Source organism: Mus pahari, chromosome 6, assembly GCF_900095145.1.
Source record: "Mus pahari chromosome 6, PAHARI_EIJ_v1.1, whole genome shotgun sequence".
Classification (NCBI taxonomy): Eukaryota; Metazoa; Chordata; class Mammalia; order Rodentia; family Muridae; genus Mus; species Mus pahari.
This window is the reverse complement of record NC_034595.1, coordinates 54,419,376-54,438,111: the sequence shown is the minus strand read 5'-3', so window position 1 is coordinate 54,438,111 and position 18,736 is coordinate 54,419,376. Positions and strand designations below refer to the sequence as shown.

Sequence of the window (18,736 nt, the reverse complement as noted above, 5' to 3'; positions counted from 1 at the left end):
CCTCAAAGTGCTAAAATCAGGATTAATACATACCTGCTAGAGCGAGACAACCTTATTTAGATTGAGGCAATAACATGAATTAGAAAAAGATTACTGTCAAGATTGGCAGTGGGCCACATGAATGAGGGTGCATTGGGACCCTGGTTATTGTTTGGAGCTTCTTCTAATGGGAATCAACTCAGGGACTAGTTTGGCTACTGAGGGGTAGGTGTAGTAAGCAAGGAGTTCTGTTATGACTGACAGGTTTGGTGATATAATCCTTCTGCTGTGCAGATGCTGGGTTTTCCTTTCTATTTTTGTGCCCCAGTGCATTGGGAATATATTTGAAGATAAATAGAGGTTGATTGTTATTAGTAGAAACTTACTCCATTGTCCAGAGAGGGGTGGCTATGATGTTTATGGGGATGGGTAGGGAGGCCCAAGATTGCTTGGCATGTTGGTCAGAGTATGTGTGCATAGCATGTGCATGTAGAAGAACTGAAATTCTGAGTAGATTATTAGGAAAAAGGAGGTAGGCACAGCCCAAAACAAGTTTTCACCATTAAACTTTCTACTATGTGTCTGCCTTGTTACAGCTTTAAGAGAGCTACTAAGGGAAGAACACAGATATCAGCAGGATCCTTAAGACAGCAATGTTGCAGTTCTGCTAAGGATCCAGAATGGGCTAAAACTCAACCCATGTGCATCCTGCTTGCAAGCTGATGTCTTTCTATATCCTGATGTAAGAAAATAACATGAGTTGTCTGATACGTCTTTCCAGAAGATGATCTTTTTCCTAACTGATTGTGAAGATAGGAGCCTTTTCTAATGTACACAAAGAGTTACTCCTGGCCACAAGTAGAAGTCTCATTCTCTATACTGTGATGCTACATCATGCTTCAAAGATGGTCAGGAAATCTACACACAGACTATTCTGGGAGAGCAGGATCACATGTGAGACCCTACAGTGCTTTAAGCTCTGGTAGATGTAAGCTGTTTTCAAGACTTACAGAAGAACATGGGTTATGGGTGAGGATCATAACACAGTTGAGAGATCACAGATGTTTTAGGGAAGACACTAAAATACGGGATTTTAAACAGGTGGATCTAAGCTTTAGAGGAATTGCTGCTCCTTCAGAGGACCTGGGTTAAGTGTCTGGCACCTATGTCCAGCAGGTCACAACCATCCTCAACTCAAGCTCCAGGGCATCAAGCACCTCTAGCCTCCAAGAGCACCTGCGCGCACATGGCATACATTTACACAGATATATACACGGAAATAAAAGTAAGCCTTCTGTTTAAAAAAGAATAAATGGTAGGTTTGCAACACATTTACTTCTATCAGGGAAGATGAAAGAAGCCATGAGACTTCCATGGTGATGGAGAGATATTTGCCTCATCCACTGGATATCATTGAGACCTAAATTATCTGCTGGTATAGGAGCTCAGAACAGAAAATATCTCACACTGGCACAGTGATGACCAGAGGGAGGTTGGCACTTTTTGGTTCTGAACACAGATGCCTTGAGTTCCCATTCTGACTCTGTCACTTGTATGATCTGCAGCCTTGAATGAGAAAAGCTATTCCAAACATGTGTTAGGGCATCATCTGGACTGTGAAGACAACAAGTGAAAATAATTCAGTGCATAAGCTTAGTACACAGTAAGCGGCATGCATTAGCTATACTCGTTGCTATTATTTTCCTCTTTATGATCCCACTTAATTCAAGTCATGGAGATGAACAAGGAAGAATGTGGCTCTACATTTCAGGGTTCAGAACACTGTAGGTTAAAGATTTAGAGGCAAAAATGCAATCATGGAATTTGGTTCCCTTGAATCTAAGGCATGGTTTTAAAAGTGGTATACATTTCAACCTTTGACCAGTATGGATAGCACTGAAAAATGGCACAAAAGTAATCCCCTCTTGCAGACATTGCAATAAAGATCTGGCAGGAATCAGAGAGGTTAATATATCTTTATTACTATCCAACAACTTTGATTTACTTGGGAATATTGGCTATCCTGAGATTGACCACAAAGTGTTCATGAGAGACATGAGTGATATATGAAATTAGAGTCTTGAAAGAGAGATTCTAGGGATCAAAGACTGCAAAGCAGAGAAAAGACCTAACTGGGTTTGACTCAGAAAGCTGATCACATGATCTCCCTTCCCAGCAGGGGAACTCTCTGAGCATGTAAACGTATTATCTTCTGTATGCCAGGCATTGCGCTGCTACCCTTACACCTAATCTCACAACAGTTCTGTGAAATGGGTTGTCTGGTTTTTGTTTTGTTTTGTTTTGTTTTCCAGGGCAAGGAAATTAACTAGAGAAATGTCTAACAAGAACTGGTTAAGGACTTCACACTTAGGCAGATCAGCAAGGTTAATCACAGGGGCTCCTAAACCCAACTGCTAATATTTGAATATTGATTCAACCCTTTAATGTCTCTGTGGCCCAGAACAACGATGTAACATCTCTGTGTCTCCTTTTCCTACCTATAAAGTGAGAGATGATGATGACAGTAGGAACTTCATCTGGTTCCTGTGGGCATTGATTACGTTCCTTCATGTATCTTTGCCCAAAAGGGGACTCCTGTCATACTCATAGAAGACACAGATGACTACTAGTAAGCAATGGACAAGTATTAGTTGCTAGTATAATCACTGCTTTCTTAAAGTACTGGTTTTATCCTGGCCCCTGAGGTCTTGAGTGAACTCATTCTTCACCTCAACTCAGCTTCTTGGGTGTCATGCCAAGGCCATGGGCTTATACCCACATCTGCTCCCTACCCAGCGTCTGTTCAGCTCTTTTCACTGCTGCTGAGCCCTGCAGACATTTCCTAGGATTTGTTGCTATCTCTGCCTTTCAGCTTGATTCAGCCAATAAAAAGGTCAGGCTATGTGCTAGAAGGCAGGAAAGCCGACCCCATCTCTCCCAAGTTTCACCTCTCTTTTGAACCTCTCTCCCCCCAGGCTGCCCACACTCCTGGGCTCCAATTCCAACTGGACAGCCTCTACTCCTGGACTCTGAAGTCATTCTTCCTCTGCCCTCCCATCCATCAATACAGTCTCAGGCACAGTAGCTGCCTCCTGTTGTACCCAATCTCCAAGTGCCTCACTTGATTTTTCCTCGGTCTTACAACTCCCAGTGCTCCTTAGTCACCAGCTCATCGCACTGAATTGTCACCCCCTGAAGGTTCAGCTCCAACCCTGACTGTTACAAATGCAGTCTGTGAGGAGAAGCCCAGAGGCAAGAATGAAAGTGGTGCGGATACAAATCAAGGCAGAAGAACAAAATGGAAGACCCTGCAAAGGCCCAGGCATCACAAATGTCAAAGTCGTCATGATCCCAATCTTTGCAGTCATGGACATTCGACACCTCTCTTCAAGAGGGGAGTTCAGTCCCTAGCTCCCCGGGCAAGACTGAGCCTCCAGGCTCAGATCAGTTTGGGTTATAAGGGAGAGGAAGGGCCTAGGTGAGGACTGTAGAGTCAAGTGTTAACCATATTTTGGTTAATTTAATTACACTGTAAATACTATTGGAGAGCTCTCAGTTTAAGGAATCCCTGTGGGGAATCCTTTTGTTCTGCAAATAATTATCCCCCTAATTTACTTGCTTATGTTTGAATTTTCATATATTGTATTTGTTTATTTATTTATTTATTATTTTTACCCAAGAACAATAGGGCCCAACTCAGCTGGGGATGAGCAGTTGCTTAGAATTAGGCACTGTTTGGAATAAACCACAATCAGTTTAGTAAAATTTTGATTATATTAGCCTTGCAAATAGGCTAGCCCAGAGTGAGAAGAAATGTATTCTGGGTAAGCATGGGAGGCTCATGATTCTTGGACGTATGAGATCTGAAAAGACCCTGGAGCTGGCAGGAGTCTAAAATTGCTTGATCCTCGGACAGTATTTAAAGCCCCTTTGCCTAGTGTAGATCAAATGCAGTTCTGAAAGCTAACATTTGTCTAATGGCAATTTCTCCTCGCTGGTCATGGTCTCACCTGCTGGGCCCACAGGAAACAAATTTGCTCCCCTCTATCCGCACTGCCTATTTTTAGATGTCTTTGCTCTTAAACCCAACACTCCTAATTTCTTCAGCCTTCCTCCTGCGACACTTCTTGAAAGCAGTGGAATAATGAGTGACAGTGTGGACACCAGGTAGAGGAAAACAGAGCCACAAGCACAGCCTCTCTGGAGATGGAAATAAGCCTGGGACCCGATAGACCAGAGCAGATTACGATATTGGAAGGAACTCATTACCACATTGCTGAATCTTTACATTCGAAAGTGCTTTGGCATTTCCTAATGGTAAAAGTAATTTGGCAACAGTACAAAACATTTATGATATAGGGGGAAAAAAAGTATATCTAAGTCCCCAAGAGGCACTTGCCACACTGAATTAGATCTGAATCGGAACTGCCAGAAGCCAGTCAGCACGGGGAGAGACTAGGGACACTCTCTCTCTGAAGGTGAAGCCTGGGATCTCTCACCTCTCCTCTGCTCTCCAGAAGAGGGTGCTGTGCAGGGGGTCTCTGCCTCCTTAGCAGTGGGGATTTCTGAGTTCCCTTCTAGTCTTTTTCACATGTGTTTTTCTCAATTGCAAAGACAGCATTTACTCAATTTTTAGATGCACGTTTTATATAACATTTGAAAAAGAGGGGTTATTTGAGCTGAAGTGTGTGCTTAACATAAAAAGACATGAAAGTCCAGAGAATAAAAAAGAAAAAAAAAAATCCGTGAAATTACTACCATTGACAAAACATTTTATAGGCTATTTTTATTTTGCTCATTTTCACTGGGATGATTGTGCTGCAGTTTAATATTAAAATCCCTATTTTTATCTGAACATTTTGTTCGTATGATTTTTCCACACGATTACATAAGATTTGGTCACTGCCCTCTTTATTGTTGTTTGCCATTCCACGTACAAGTAATTTTAGGACAAGCATCTCTGTCTGTCGGAAAAGCATTTTATAGTCCTTACAAAGCATGCCAAGAAATAAAGTCATTGGCTCAAAACATATGAATATTTAAGACCTCACTTCTTCAAAGGAAGATCAAGGCATCGTCATTACCAGAGAGTTCTATCAAGTAGGTCAATGCATCCCCCAGCCTCACCATTTGCAGCATAGTTAATTGTGGGCAACTAAACTAAAACTGGCCCTGCTAATGGAACCGCATCCAGTTCCTCAGTGTGGAAAGAAAGCCTGCAAGGAACCACACCAAAAAAGCTCATTATGAGGCTAAGTCTGAGGTATCCTGGCTGTGGAGCTGACAGGCCACGGAAGCTTCATAATGAAGGGCTCTCTGGATTCCCAGGCACCTCGTGGTGGGTAGTTTGTGACAGGAGGACCCCCACTGTAGCAGGCTCCTTGTGCAGGAGAAAAATCAGCTCTCCCATGCACCCCCTCCATGGTCAGGCCTCCCCCTAAGTTGGTGACAGGGTGGGAAAAGTGGCACTGGCTCTCTGACAGGGAAGAAAAGACATGCCAGAGTGAGCCCTCATTACTGGAGGTCTCCAATTCTTGTGGAGAAATAATGAGCGTCACCAGAGCTCTCTGAGCTTCTCCAGGACCCTTCAGGAACAAAGCAAGCTGGGTTTGATGAGGCTAATTCAACAGCAGCAGTCCGCAGTGGGAGGACAGAGGTTGAAAGACAGGGCTAGAAGGGGTAGGAAGTTTCTTTGGTAGGGGGATGGGGCATTGCTGAAATGTAAGGCGATGTCATACTTCATATCCCTGGTTTCTATCACATGTTAGGCTAACGAATCATCTTACTTTCTAAGGAAACCGTTTGATAGGATGGGCCATTGGATAGACAGATACACTCTCTACAGACAGTCCTTTCCTCTGTGGTCCACCTCGGAGGCCACCTGCAGCTCTAGCCTTCATTTTCCAGCATACTAAGAATATCCCAAGTCTATGTGTGACGCTTTTCCTCTGATGGGCTGTTCCTTCATTATCCCAGGGTTGGGAGAAGAAAACAGTGTTTGCTTAGTTACAGAACAAAGGGGAAGTCGATCCCCCAGGACCAAAGTTAAACCAGTGGGGGAGGAGGGCAGTTGCCAAGCTTCCAGCTCATCTCAAGACAGTATATGAGGCCTATCCTGAAAGGTTCCTCAGAGGGCCTCTCGCAGGGTTAGGCCTATCTTGTCCATAGAAATCTGTTATTAAATCTTTTCTCTGCTTTGCTTGACCCACTCCCTCACTTTTAATTCCCAAGGCCATCTCCCTATTACCTAAATAACCTGAGTCCTTGTCAAGTGCCTACCCATGAGACAACAGCCGGGACTTTTTTAATGCCCATTTGTCAGATTAGAAGGCTGGATTTTGAAGAACTACCATTCCCAAGGTCACCCCTTTCTTACAAAGCTATCTTGTTTTACAGATCAAGTAATAACTCTTCATTGAGTTGATGTAGTCAATCTGTAGATGCAGAGAGACTTCTATGCCCAGTGAAAGGGGAAGAAAAAAAAATTCACTCACAATGAGGCAGTGTCTGAGAGCAGAAACCATCTTCATCAGTCCCATTTTTAATTATTCAACACTGATTTTAGTATCCACTGCATCAGGGGCCTGAGCTAGACATCGACAACCTAAAAGATGAGTGAGCATGGCCTCTATGCTTGAGAATCTTAGAATCTAGAGGTAGAATACAGGATGTGGAGGAAAACCATGGGCACAGATGCAGACCCCTCCCAACAAGGGATCCAGGAGGTGGTTATCAACAACCATGTTTCCCAGAAGAGAATGACTTGTTCCTGCAGACAAGTAGGATCCCTCGGTTTATGCTGCATTGCAAGTAGCATGCTGGAGCTTGGGTAGCACCGGTGAATCAATCACACAGCTGATGTCCTTCCCTCAGGCCAGAGCTAATTCATAAGAGATGCTGGAAAGTTAGCCAGAGAGAGGGGAGTGGAGAAAATCTTTCCAGATGGAGAGAGAAGCATATGCAGATCCTGGCAAGCATCAAACAGCATTCTGGGGTGGGGCGTGGTTTCTGTGAGTATCTGAAGGAGCTGAAACAGCATTGATGAACCTCAAGTCCTGAGGAAGAGGTAGTGGGAAGTGTGCAGCTGGGTGGGCCACCCAAGAGAAGGACGCGGGCTAACAGGCTGTGATAATGGATGCTGGGGATGCAGAAGGGCATGCGGAGAGCATTTAATGATGAAAGACTCTAGCTCCACATGGAAGATCCATCCTGTAGTGAGTAGCTGTCCACTGAACACATGGCACACCGTTCTAACAGTGGTCCTTCAGAGGGAAACTCATCATTCTATGTATGTCTGTAGGGCACCCAGTCCACAGAGCAAAACCAAGGGTGGAAAGGCCTGACCTCACAAAGGATTACACATGTCCTTTCACTGAAACCTCTAAATGGTTTTTCATTCCTTTGGATGGAGCTAATGGTCTTTCACTGAGTCTCGATAGAGGCAAATTCGAGGGCAGTAGAGCCGTGATGCCTGACATCACAGCCAACTGTTAATCAAAGGCTTTGAACCAGATAACTTACTTCCATCTTCTCTTCCCATGCCTAAAATAACTTTCCTTCATCTGTGGGCTTAGGTAAGCTCCCAGCTTTCATAGTATATTTGGTGTCAAGCAGGAGAGAGCCCAGTGTATGCACTCTGCAGCTAGTTCCCTGGCAACCACCAAGAAGTCCCCATGCTTATTTGTACATTGTCCTCAAATTCCCCTTGCAGGGCTCAGCAAACTGGCATTTAGTCTACTTGCAGATTTTAGCTGACAATCTGTAGAAATTTCGAGACCATTTGGATGTAGTCCACAGGACATACACATCTTACCACCTATAAAAGGCAAGATCTACTCATGAGTTAATAGCAGTTTCTATCGGATCATGGTCTGGCAGATCTGCCTGAAAAGGGAAAAACAACAAACATCTAAGCCCATCCTCTGTAATGCAAGCTTTTATGGGCATCGGCTCTGTGACAACATATAAGATTGCCATTAGGAGCCTGTAGTTGGGGGAGTGAATGAGTAAGTGTGGTATGGGTGGGAAAGACTAGAACTGAGTGAGCTGAAGAAGGAGGAAAAGGATGAAGAAAAACGTTTCATCTCAGAGAAACTTGAAGTTTGTTTTCTGCTAGGGATCGTAAAGATCTGATATAATGTTATCCTAAGCAAGTATATGTGTCAATATTCATATGCAATCAGTCTTGTGAGTATTGTTCCCAGAGAGGGTGGCAGTGATCAGGCAATTGCTTGTGGATGCTCCTTTAGTCTTTTGACATATCCCCTCTCCCAGAGCATGATTCTTGAGCTCCTCAGTCTTCATTTTTAAGCATTTTTTCACAAATTCATTGAGATTCCTACACACGCATATAATGTATTTCAATCCCCCATTCCGCCAACTCCTCCCATCTCTACCCCACACTTCCTTACACCCTCCCACCTTCATGCCCTCTTTTTTCTCCCCTTTCTTCTTTTTTCCTGTCCCATCAAGGCTGGTTCCTGCTGCCTGTATACTCATGAGTGTGGAGCCATCCACTGAAGCACAGCCAACCTAGCAAGGGCCACACCTAAAGGAAAACTGACCCTCCCTACCCCAGACGCCTTCAATGGTCAGGAACCCCCTCGGCCTGGGTGGGTAGAGTATAACCCCCTTCAACCTCCCTGCTAGAATGTTTGACAGCTTTGAACCTTTGAGCTGGTTTTTTCCTTGGCTGCTGTGACTTCGTAAGCTCTGCTTATCCAGAACACGTGGCTGGACTCTGGTCCTCTGTGATCTTGGGCTCTGAAAACCTTTCTGCCCCCTCTTTCACCATGGTCCCTGGGCCTTGAGGGGAAAGGTGTGATACAGGTGTTCAATGTTGGCTAAGCACTCTATACACACGTATTCGTATTCTCTGTCCTTTGGCAACTTGTGAGTTTCTACATTCACCACCATCCACGGCACAAAGAAGCTTCTCTGACCAGGTTTGAGGGCTACACCGATATCTGGGTATAGAGAAATGAATTTAGTGGACAGTTTAAAGCAAGCCAAGTTTATTTCACAAAATAATCGTAGTAAGTTAACCCACAGAGCCTGTAGAACTTCTCATTCTTTGAGCAACATTCTTACTTCGAACCCTGCCTTGATATGTATAAACAAGGATCTCAATAAAGATCAGCAGTTTGAATAACTTCTTCTAGGCTATGTAGCCTCTAATCCTGTCTTCAAATCAAGGTCTTTCAAGTCCAAGGCCCTTATTTTCTCCTGTCTCTTGATGTCTGCCTTATTCTAGAATCCATGTGTTGATCCTAGAATCAAATGAAATTGATATTACTCTGCAATGAGCTTCCTTCTTGATGATGATCAAGGCCCTACAATTTATCCAAGTATACTAATGACTAATATTAAAATATTAGTATATTTATCATATAATAAATGCTCTGAGCATCATAAGAGATGTATATGCAGATGAACAGGGCCAGCCTTGAGCTGCCTGGAGAGGTAATGAACTTCAAAGTTACCAGCTCCAAAGCAGTAGAAAGCTCACACTGAAGACCAGTCACTAAGCAAGCTACTAGACTGGCAGGCAGCAGGAAAAGTACAAATACTGGTAATTCTCTCCAATATCTTAGTTATTTCTAGGACTTGATTTAAAATAGTATGTCTCTACCCTCATGTCAATTTACATCAAGGAAATCAAATGACACTTCACTGATCATGATCCATCCATTAGGAAAGAATGGAGAGGATGAAGAGGCAGATGAAGAAATAGATGGTGTAGAAAAAGAAAGAAATATGCTAAAGATGAGTGTTTAAAGTCTTCCATCCAATATTTAACCTTGAGGATGACAAATGCCCTTTCTAAAGTCTGTTTCTCAAAATATAAGGTGGGGCAGATATAGATATGGATAGGGATAGGGGTAGAGATAGAGATAGGAGTAGGAGCAGGGACAAAGATAGGGAGGGAGAGAGATACAGATAGAGATTAGCTAGAAATAGATAGATATAGAGATAGAGATGTGTGTTTATATATAATTAGTTTTAATACAAGTTAATATAGACAATTTATTGAGAATAAAACTGTGATGCCATAAATCCCATTCAAAGGGATTTTGAGGGATGCAAAGGACTCTTTGGTTCACATGTGACATTATAGAAAAATACACTGTATGTAGATTTTTTTAAAAGTCTAAACTATTTAATAAATAGAAGTTAAACTTAGAATAAAAAATTCTGGAGTTAAAGCCTTGGTCTCTCTTGACGTAACAATGCCTTTGCCTAACATGCCATTTCTGATGTCTGTCTAGGCACTTATGTCTAGAAGGACCCTATTTACAGACTGCCAATAGCTCAGGGGTTGTTTTAATTTAAAAGAGGCCCAGGAGACATTGACAGGGTGTCTGCAGGTGGTATATGAGTACTCAGACGCTGAGTCTGACCATAAGGTCCTGCTTAGAAAGGCCAGCCCTCACATGCCCTGATGGTCACCTGTAATGGTTTGTGTATTCTTGGACCAGGGAGTGGCACCATCTGGAGGTGTGGCCTGGTTGGAATAGGTGTGNCNCNGTGGGTGTGGGCTTAAGACTCTCACCCCAGTTGCCTGGAAGTCAGTCTTCCAGTAGCAGCCTTTGGATGAAGACGTAGAACTCTCAGCTCCTCCTGCACCATGCCTGCCTGGATACTGCCATGCTCCTGCCTTGATGATAATGGACTGAACCTCTGAACCTGTAAGCCAGCCCCAATTAAATGTTGTTTTTATAAGACTTGCCTTGGTCATGGTGTCTGTTCACAGCAGTAAAACCCTAACTAATACATCACCCAAATGATCATTGACCTTTTTTATGAGCCATGAAGCATACCAGACAGAGAGAAAGACAGGGGGCAGGGGGAGCCCATCCATGAGTCCTGCTAAAAGATGACAAAAACATTGTCCTTGGCCAGACTTTAACCCTTGGATATTCTACAGAAAAATTCATAGTGAGCCAGTTTAGTTAGTTAGTGTTGGCTACGTGCTTCTAAGTATGTTAAGTACACTTGATGAGGTTAACAATGGTTGGGAGGCCCACACTAAAAGTGAGGGCACCATTTCCTAGACCTGGATCTGGACTCCGCAAAAAGAAGAGAGCTAGCTTGGCGGCAGCATTCACTGCCTCCTGCTTCCTGATGATGGACACCCTATGACCACCTGCCTCAATCCTCTAGCTGTCATGATGTCTCCACTATGACTGGGCTGTACCCTAGAGCTGCGAGTCCAAATAAGCCCTTCTGTCTTTAAATTGCTTTTGTCAGGGTATTTTGTCACAGAAACAGAAAAGCAAGTAAGACGGCAAGTGTCCCGTATTTCTTTTGCTCAATCAAACTCCATCTGCAGGCCTCCTCTATCTGCCAAGTGGTTAAAAATCTCAAGCTGTCTTTGCTATATTCAGAGTTGAGCCCAGTTCTACAATGAAGCTTGTCTCTTCTACTACAAGAGCTCAAATAACATCTGTCTTGCCTGTTTAATAAGTGTCAAGTAATGGAGTTCTCTTAGATATAGGCAGACACACAGCCAACTGTATTGTAGGGCATAGGGACACTTGTTTCCATTCCTTAGGCTCCTAATTAAAATCATAATGGTGTCAGTATCTAACATTTACCCTGTGTTTGCCTGAGGCAGACAGGAGCTAAGACCTTTGGTAGCTGTGATGGTATGTACTAGCCTCCGATAGTTGCAACCTGAGACAGGTATGAGCACCACATACTGGCCATCTCAGTTCAATGCGCTATTCCTTCGTGGACGAACTTCCCATTGGCCTGCTGAGACCTTTCTCAGAGCAAACTAAGGCCTTGAGCCTTTCCTACCCATCCTTCTACATGTTCCAGATGTCCCTCATTGTCTGAAGTGTTGCTATGACTGCTGTACTCTCTTTCCTCAGAGACTTACATAGGTATTGCCTACAATGAATTTCTTCCATAGCCAACTCTATATTAACATCTCCTTCCTGCTGAGCTGAGAGATTGATGACATCTCATTTAATTTTCGCAGAAACATTATAAATTGCCTGCTCGTATTAGACCCATTTTATAGAAAAAGAATCTGATATACAGAGGTCAGGAAATTCATTTACAATTAGGTGGCAAGTTAGGGATACAATCCCACATGTGGCTTACTAATATGAGATCATTAGCATCTAGCCCGCCCTAGAAGAGTATGGGGTAAAGGAAGCCATCAAATGTTTCACTTAGACAAATAGCTCCCCATTAATACAATCTGAAAAAACTAGTATGCCTATAAATGAAATCAATGCACTACTGCATAAGGAAAGAGCCATTTTATACAGAGGTCTAATAAAGAAGGTAGCTCAAGGAAGCTGCACAGCCCAGAATGGCAGTTCTGACATGACTTATTATGTATATCATCGTGGGCAAATCACTTGGCTGCTCGGTCCTCTGTTCTTCATTTTGCAAAATACTGTTAGCGGTACTATCTATTCAATAGCTCTCTTGTGGTGGCTGTCTTTATGGTTTCTATTGCTGTGACAAAACACCATGACCAAAAAGGCAACATGGGGAAAAGGGTTTATTTATTTCACTTACACTTTCAAATCATGGCTCATCACTGACAGAAGTCAGGGCAGGAAATCAAGGATGGGACCTGGAGGTAAGAACTGATGCAGAAGCCATGGGGCAATGCTGTTCACTAACTTGCTCCTCCTGACTTCCTCTACCTTCCTTTATGTAGTGTCCAGGTTCACCTGCCAATGGGCAACACCACTCACTGTGGACTCAGCCATCCCACATCCATTATCTATCAAGAAAATACACCACAGGCTTACCTACAGGCCAATATGATGGGAGAATTTTCTCAATTGAGATTCCTCCTTCCAAAATGACTATGTCTTGTAGCAAGGTGACATAAAATTAGCCAGCACAGTGACTAAAGAGCTTCACACATACATTGCACTTAGAATACTGCTTGGCTCCCACTGAGTGTGGTGCCAAATTTATTTATTACTTGTTGCTCTTTTTTAAACTCAGTATTTATCCTAATTAAACTCAAGATCTTAGCAAGACTCTTTCCCAGGTCATGACTCCAACTCTCTCTGCTCTCTACTGAGGGTTTTTCTAGCACCACCTCTTTAAATTGAGTTGACCCACTGAGAGCTTATGCAAACAGAACCCAGTGAGACAGAGCCTTGGATCTAAGCCCTGGAGTTCTGTATTGCTCAGGGAACCAGAAGAAGACAGATGGCACAGTCAGTTAGCATAGCAAGACCATTTACAAAGCTGTGGGCAGAGGATAGGAAAGTCATGGAGCAAGTGCAGTTTTCTAAGGCTGGTAATAGTGGGGTTCCTGACATCTCTAGGACCAAAGGGACACAAAGCACATGAAAGCATCAGAAAGCAGATGATGCAGACATCTCTCTATGGCTTGAAGGAAGGAACCAAGATGTTCAAGCTTTTAACCTCTCTTCCCTCTCTCCAGCCCCACCCACCCCTCATAGTGGGCGAACTCATTCAGAATCCAGAGGATAGAGCATCTGTGCTCTCTCAGCATCAACTTCCTCTCAAGGAACAAAACAGGATGGACAGTGGTAAAACCCAGCTATGAGGATCCAGGATGTTACTCATTGTCTCAGTCCATGTGGACTGATGTAGCACAAAACAATAGCCATGGGAGCCTATACAGCAAGCCTTGATTTCATACGATTCTGGAGGCTGGAAATCTAATGGTGAAGGGAGCGGGGAGAAGTAGGGCGAAGAGAGGAGGGAGATCTTTAGTTCATAGTTTACTTATGATCTTCATAAGTACAGCAAAATGTCATAAAGGCCTCTACTAATGGATCCGAATTAACTCCCAAAGACTCCATCTTAAAAATATCCCACTGTAGATGAAAGTTTCATGTGTAGAATGTGTATGCAGGTATGCTCACCCACAAGGACACATGTAGAGGCCAGAGTTTGACATCAATGATGCCTTCCTCAATAGAGTGCCCACGTTGATTTTGAGACAGGCTCTATGTTGGTTTGAATATGCTTGGTTCAGGGAGTAGCACTATTAGGAGGTATGACCTTGTTGAAATAGGTGTGGCCTTGCTGGAGGAAGTGTGTCACAGTCAGGGTAGGCTTTGAGACTCCTCCTAGCTGCCTGAAAGCAGTCTGCTCCTGGCTTCCTTTTGTGAAGATGAAGAACTCTTGACTCCTCCAGCATAATGCTTGCTGCTTGGACACTGCCATGCCGGAGCCTTGATGATAACAGACTGGACCTCTGAACCTGTAAACCAGTCCCAATTAAATGCTGTCCTTTATAAAAGGGGTGCCTTGGTCACGGTGTCTCTTCACAGCAATGAAATCTCTTAAGACAGGGTCTCTCACTGAACCGAGAGCTTGTTATTTTGGCTAGCCTAGCTGACCAGTGAGCTCTGAGATCGGCCTGTCTCTGCCTCCCCAGGGCTGCTGCCCTCAGCTTTAATGTGGCTACTGGGGATCCAAACTCCAGTCCCCATGCTTGCACAGCCAGTGCCTTACCCACTGAGCCACCTCCTCAGTCCATGTGAACTCTTAGCATATATGGTTTTTGGTCCACCCTCTGCTCTGGAGTTCCCATGCCCCCTCACTATCTGCTTTCTCTCTGTCTTACTGTTGATCTTGATCTGTAGGCCTGACTAGAAACAGGGCCTTTTGTACTTGATAATGTCATTTTTCTGGGATCTTTCTAATCATCCTTTAAACTTTGCCTTTGTTGCATTGGGCACTCAGGACAGCCCATAACCCACACAGTCTGGTTGCTCTGGTTTGTAGCTGCCTAGTGTTAGCCTACAATAGTGATGCTCCATCTTCTTAATGCTGCAATTCTTTAATACAGTTCTTCGTGTTGTGGTGAACATCAACCATAAAATTATTTCATTGCTACTTCATAAAACTCTAATTTTATTGCTGTTATGAATTATAATGTAAATATTTTTGGAGACAGCCTTGTCAAAAGGCTCTCAACCCACCAGAGAACCAGTGGGATAGAGCCATAGTGTTTCTCTTCTCCCATGTTCTCCTCAGTCTGTTCATTTGGCATTAGACTTCCCACATGGTTGCTGAGATAACAGGGTCCTCAGCTTTTATGCCCTCTGCTCTCTTTGAGGGAATCTATATAGACCCCTGAATTTCCTTATAGCTGGAAGAGATGCTATAGCCTCAAGATCCAGAAACACTTTCTTTTGCAAGTAACCTTGACTATACTAACAAAAAGACCTTCTCCCTGGCTTCACTGGATCTTTAAAATAATACTTGGAGATGTTATTTTTACTCCAGTTTTGTGACTCTCTGTAGAGTGAGATGGTTCGCCAAATAACATACAGCTGGTAACTGTGGCAACTAGGTATCCAGCTGCCTTTTTAATGTAGATTATCTCACCAAAATTGAAGTTCCATGACAACGGGGAGTTTCGTTCATTATATTTTCTTCATTAAAAAAAAAAATGCATCTGTCATAATCTAGATAAAAGAGTATGATAGCAAGAGGTGTTGATAAGCGGAGGATGGAAGCATAGAGGGCAAAAAGTCACATGTGACCTTAAAGTAGAATACCAGCAGTGGAGGGGCATTCAGGAGGGAGAGGGGGGCATAAGTGGGAGAAAGAGAATCAATAAAAATAAAGTGTGTTTGAGAAACACTGCAATGAGCCCTAACTCTTTGCAAATTCATAAACATTTTAAAACAAAGTAAGTTTTAAGGAAAGTATCCGTCAAAGTAGGAGCTCAGAGCCATTTTAACTTTGTCCTGATCCTACAAAGGAGGGACTGCTGTTGTCCTAATTCCAGGGATGATAAAGCTTAGGAGGTTGAGAATTCAAGCAACTGTAGCTACCCTCCCTCATCCTATGTGCCCTGCTGTGAGTCTGAGTTCACAAGCTAAAACAGCAGGGGTCTGGGGGGTGTGGGCTAAGCTAGACTGTAAACTGATGGTTTGGATAGAAGTTAAGAGAGGGTTCTTTCTCCCTTCAGTCTACAGCCCAGTAAAGATGGCAGTCTCCTGAGGGCTCTATGCTGCCTCCTTCCGGGCCCTGGTACTGCAGCCCCTGGGTCTGGGATCCGCCTTCCAGCAGAGGTGCTCAGCAGCAGCAGCCAGATGTGCAAAGGACAGAGCAGTTTTCAGGAGCTGTCATGGACCCCCTCCAAGGAAACAGTCCCCTGGAAACTCCTCCTTGGAATGATGTGGACATTTTCAAGGAAAAAGTGGCGACCATTGTGACCCTGAACTTTGGGCCCCAGCACCAGCAGCCCATGGAGTCCTGAGACTAGTGCTGGAATTGAATGGAGAGACGGTTTGGAAATGTGACCCTCACATTGAGCTTCTGCACTGAGGGCTCTGAGAAGTTTGTTGAGTCCAAGACCTATCTGCAGGCCCTTCCATACTTTACTGGTTGGACTATGTGTCCGTGATGGGTGATGAATAGGCCTATTCGCTAGCTGTGGAGAAGTTGCTAAGCATCCCATCTCCTCCCTGGGCACTGCAGACCCAAGTGCTCTTTGGAGAGATCACACAGATTTAAAACCGTATCATGGCTGTCATCACACATGCCCTGGACATTGGTGCCATGACTTCCCTTCTTCTGGATGTTTGAAAAAAGAGAGGAGATGTTTGGGTTCTCTGAGCGGGTGTCTGGAGCCCGAATGCATGCTGCTTATATTCAACCAGGAGGAATGCACCAGCATCTACCTCTTGGGGCTTATGATGACATTTATGAATTTTCCAAGCACTTCTCTCTTCAGATTGATGAAGTGGAGGAGATGCTGACCAACAATAGAAACTGTCAAAATAGCACAGTCAACATTGTATCAGCAGAAGACACACTTAGCTGTGGGGTGAATAACTAGTGGGGTGATGCGCCAAGGTTCAGGCATCCCCTGGGACTTGCAGAAGACCGAGCCCTATTACACAAACAGGTTGAGTTTGATGTTCCTGTTGGTTCTTGAGAGGAGTGCTATGCACTAGATACCTGTGTGGTGTGGAGGAGTTGCACCAGTCCTTTCAAATCATTGGACGGGATCTGAACAAGATCACTCCAGAGGAGATCAAAGTTGATGATGCCAAAGTGCCCCCACTTAAACAAGCAGAGATGAAAACTTCCATGGAGTCACTAATTCATCACTTTAAGCTGTATACAGAGGGCTATCAAGTTCCTCCAGGAGCCACATATACTGCCATTGAGGCTCCTAAGAGAGAATTTGGGGCTACTTGGTATCTGGTGGCAGCAGCCATCCTTATTCGGTGTAAGATCAAGGCTCCAGGTTTTGCTCACCTGGCTGGTTTGGACAAGATGTCTGAGGGACACATGTTGGCAGATGTCATAGCTATCATAGGTACCCAGGATATTGTGTTTGGAGAAATGGACTGATGAGCAAAAGCACAGCCTTCAAGTTCCCTTGCCTGTCAGCTGCTGCTCTGAGGCCTGTGCCTGGTGGGAAACGAGGCTGGGAGTCTCTGCGTGTATGAACAAACATCCATGTACTTGTTGACTTAGCAGTACAGGCTTCTGTGCATATACTAGAAAAGGAGAAATTATATTAAATTAGCCACCTTTTGGACCCTAGGGTGGGGGGAAAAAAGAAGAAGTTGAGGGAGAATTTGTAGAAATGCTTATGTCAACCTGACATTGCTGTCAGAGTTCCCACTGCATGACCATTGCTTTTGTCTCATTGTATAGGATACAGACTAATTAGGGTTCTTCTGGTGCTCAGGGAACCAGGTTACCAGGGATGCAAAGCATGTGTGGTCACCAATCTCCAGTTGGTTAGAAAGACATAAGGAATCAAGGAGTCCCTGCATCTCCAGAGCACCACTCCATCTTCCTAACTTGTTTGCTGTTGGCGATAGTGTCATTTTGGTTTTGGTTTTGGTTTTGGTTTTGGTTTTGGTTTTGGTTTTGGTTTTGGTTTTGGTTTTGGTCTTGGTTTGGTTGTTTTTATTTGGTTTAGTTTGGGTTTTTTGGTTGGCTGGTTGGTTTGGTTTTGGCTATTTGAGACAGGGTTTCTCTGTATAGCCCTGGCTGTCCTGGAACTCGCTTTGTAGACCAAGCTAACCTCAAACTCAGAGATTCACCTGCCTCTGCCTCCCACGAGCTGGGATTGAAGGCATGTACCACCACATTGGCTCATCAAGAATAGGGTAAGTGTGAGCCTCCATTTGTTTGTCCCTTGTTGCATCCATATAAGTCTATAAAACAATTCCCCCAATGTTTGACAGTGGGTTCAGGGTTCAAGATGAATACAGTCAACTTTTAAAGCCATGTATGCATAATTCATGTATTTGGTATGCTTCTGGAAAAGTCCCATGGGTGTAAGTAAGATGGTGAAGCAACTGGAGCTGCCCCTGCAGACTTGAAACTCCTTTCCCATCATGAGGATAGGGCAGCAGCTAGATAAAGACACCAAAGAGATAGGACATGTTCTGAGGCGCAAAGGTAAGCCAGTCTCCATTAAACCATGACAACATCATGGTGACCCTTTATAGTCTTTGCACCTGCAATGCTGAGATTCAGACACTCCCCAGACATTGCTCACATGGATCTGCGACCATGATTACATGGATGTCTACATGGACAATCCTTGGAAAAGAAAACTACTAATCAGGCCAAAGACAACAATTGGTCAAAGCATTGAATCATCATACAGTGCCAAGGTCTGGGATCGGCAGAGGCTGGATTCCCTTGAAAGTCAGCTGTGTGCTGGTCCTGTGGTCCAATACAAGAACCCACCTTCTCTCATAGGCAGATTCTGTACCTCTAAAATGATGCAAATTCTCACTCCCTAGGTCTTCCTGGG

The 18,736-nt window shown here is 44.0% G+C and overlaps 1 pseudogene across 1 annotated transcript; it reads left to right on the top strand.

Annotated features, from left to right (window-relative positions):
- The first annotated feature begins 1,711 nt into the window (after positions 1–1,711).
- Positions 1,712–17,310, top strand: LOC110323824 (annotated as a pseudogene). The gene is made up of 3 exons (XR_002380647.1): positions 1,712–1,763; positions 4,047–4,146; positions 15,917–17,310. The product of XR_002380647.1 is annotated as an NADH dehydrogenase [ubiquinone] iron-sulfur protein 2, mitochondrial pseudogene (transcript).
- The last annotated feature ends 1,426 nt before the right edge of the window (positions 17,311–18,736 follow it).